The sequence below is a fragment of the Miniopterus natalensis genome, chromosome 9 (assembly GCF_054644295.1).
Source record: "Miniopterus natalensis isolate mMinNat1 chromosome 9, mMinNat1.hap1, whole genome shotgun sequence".
Classification (NCBI taxonomy): domain Eukaryota; kingdom Metazoa; phylum Chordata; class Mammalia; order Chiroptera; family Miniopteridae; genus Miniopterus; species Miniopterus natalensis.
In genome coordinates this window covers 24925813-24929016 of record NC_142089.1, presented here as the reverse complement: position 1 = coordinate 24929016, position 3204 = coordinate 24925813, and positions in this window count along the sequence as shown.

Below are 3204 nucleotides of genomic sequence, written 5' to 3'. Positions count from 1 at the left end.
CATGGTTTTGAAATACTTGTGGGTTAAGGGTAGGGAGATTGATTGGGTGTGGGAGAGAAGCAAGCAGTTGCAACTGCTACAGTTGCTTTAGACTTTTTGACTCTTCCAAGCACCTGTGATCAACACCCTCTATGTTCAAGAATCTGATCCCTATTACCCAGAGAAAATTTAAATATCTTGGCATTCAAGGCATTCCTATTTTGCTTCACGTATGCTAGTTGGTATTCAAAAAAGTGATAGCTGAAAGGTTAAGGTCAGTGGTGTGTGGGCAGGCTAAATAGCCATCTCAGACGGTGGATAAAGAAAAATTGAATTTATTAAAAGGGGATGGGGATATCCAAAGGGAAAGGTTATACAGCACTGAGCCAAAGGGTATTGGGTCCATGATGGCAGCAAAAAAATACCTGGGACAGTTAAGCAAAGAAGAGCATAGAAGAGGCAACAGGAGAACCTAGCCTGGGCTGCTGTGGCTTACTGAGAAGCCAGAGAGAGAGAGAGAAGGCAGCCTTGGAGACAGATTAGGGGTGTGTGTGTGGGGGGGGGGGTAAGCCTAGGCCGTTGCTCCACTGAGGGATGGAGGTGTCGCTGGCATGCTCCCCTAGTGGGAAGTGCACATGGGGTCCTTTGTCCTGAGCTTATTTATCTCTTGCAGGTGGAAATCTTAAGGGAGGTCTCAGGGAAGTGTTGCAATAGAATATTCATCAGCTTTCCATGCATGCTCTTTCAGGGTCAGTGGTTTCCACTGATTGGTCAGTGCCAGGGCAGCAGGTCATCAGTCGATGTAGCTGATCCAGAGGCAGCCACAGCACCATTTGTCTGGTTTTGCTGCCTTTCTGGGCCTGGACGTTATCTTTAGGGACGGCGCTTGGGCTTGGGGTCTAAACCAACCAGCAATATGCTAGGAGAGAATAGATTACCCTGGGGGCAAGGTTCTTGTTTTCCCAGTTTTGCCTCTTGCTGGGCATCGGGGGTTTCCTGCCCTGGTGAGTTTCTGTACCCTAGTTTCTGTATCTGGCCCATCTAACAATGGCAATGTGAGAATCTTTTTTTTTAATCTTCACCTGAGGATATTTTTCCCATTGCTTTTTCAGAGTGGAAGGGAGAGAAAGAAACATCAATGTGAGAGAGACACATCGTTTGGTTGCCTCCCGCACAAGCCCCAACCAGAGCTGGGGATCAAGCCTGCAACTGAGGTACATGCACTTGGCTGAAATCAAACCCAGGACCCTTCAGTCCATGGGTCAACACTCTAACCACTGAGCCAAACCAGCTAGGGCATAATGTGCAAATCAATGTTCAGGCCTTGATATGCATTATCTTAAATGTGAGGTAGGTACTGCGTCTGCATTTGACAGGCTCAAAGAGGTTACATGCCTGAAGTCTCAGGGCAAATATGCTAAAACCCCTGCTTTTAGCAATTATACTGCACAACCCCTACCCCATACCTAACTCCCCCCCACCCTCCTACAAACAAAATGAATCATGTTCACTGCATGGGCCCAGTGAGCTGTCAAGCTGCCTTCTCCCATCAATTTCATTTGGAAATGCCCCCTCTGGATCCAGCTTATATCCTTTCTAAAGACTTTTGATCCCCCCTCCCCAATTTCAGGAGCACTTCCTCTGTTCCTTAATTTTTTGTTTTAATCCTCCATATTTTTCCATTGCTTTTCAGAGTGCAAAGGGGAGAGAGAAACATCCATTGGTTGCCTCCCACACCCACCCTGGCCAGAGCCAGGGATCAAGCCTGCAATCCAGGTACTTGCCTTTGGCTGGAGTTGAACCAGGGACACTTCAGTCTGCACGCGGGTGCTCTGACCACTGAGCCAACCCACCAGGGCCCTCTGTCCCTTTTCTATGGCCCTATGCCCTTCCACCCTTTATCACAAATCCTAATTTTTCCCACCAGTCTCAAGTTAATGGGAAGAAGTCCATTTGGTTCATCTGGGTCTACAGAACTAAATAAAGGACTTGGCACACAGCAGGCACTCAAATAGTTGATGAAATAAAGCACCAGGGATATATGTCCCTAAAGGCTCAGCTGACAAAATCTGGAATTTCCTGTTGGAGCCTTCATAACCGCACCCAGGCAAAACTATAAAATCTTGGCATGAAGAAGGGTTTATGAGGAGGGGTGAAGGGAAAACAGGACCGCAGTAATCGGAAGTGCCTATGAGCTGTGCATTATTAGGTAAAGAGAACCTGAGGAGTTAGCCATCCCCAGCTCACAAAAGAGGAGGTTCAGAGAAAAACTGTGCTTTGCCTGAGCCTGAGGGAGGAGCAACTAACTGATAAAGGGCTGGGGCCAGGACAGAAATACGCAGGACAGAGGCAGCTTTGTCACACGCCACCAAAAAGCTTCTGTTGACTCACTGGGGTGCCCCAAGGGGAGTCCAGGCTGCCGGCGTGCACCCCAAAGTCATGGCTGCAGGCTGGCGGCGGCGACCAGGCCCGAAAGAAAACACGCGGGGCGGAGCGCGCCAGAAGCCAGCGCTCAAGGATGCAAAGCAGATGGCGCGCGGAGCCCCGGCGCTCCTAGGCGCCCACGCGCCCGCGGCCCGGAAGCTGGGCGGAGCCCGGCAGCCCCGTAGCCCCGCCCGGCCCCGGGCTCCAAATCCAGGTCTGAGCCGACCAGAGGCCCGGCTCCCAGGTGCCCCCCACAGGGTTCGCACCGACGTGCCGACCGGCAGCCGTTTCCCAGGAAGCGGAGCGCGCGCAGGCGCCGGGAGGGGCCGGCCCAGCCGCGGCTCCCAGCTGCGGGAGGTGCAGCGCCGGCCCCCTCAGGCTTGTCCCTGGAGCCGCAGTCCACCGCGCGTGGAGACGGCGCCCGGCCGACCGCTCACCCTCCCCGGCCGTCGCAGCTGCGCTCCAGGCCCCACTCGCACGTCTCAACCCCACAGCCTTTGCCTCCCATCATCCCCTCGCATGAGGGGCGGGGCTGTGTGGCGTCTCCACCAATCAGAGCCGCACCTTGGGTGGGGAGGGGCGGGCCCCAGGCCCCCACCAATCGCAGCCCGGCTGCTCCGGGCGGTGGCCCGGGAGCCTCTCCGGGATGCTGCGCGTCGGTCCTCGGGGAGTGGCGTTCGCTCCCGGAGCTTAGGGGGGCGCCTGCTTTAGCACCGGCCTCCGGGGAAAGTGGCTCGCTGGGGTACGCGTCGCGCGTTAGGTGACGCCTCCGGGTTTTGCCACAGGGGTAAATTTGTGGAG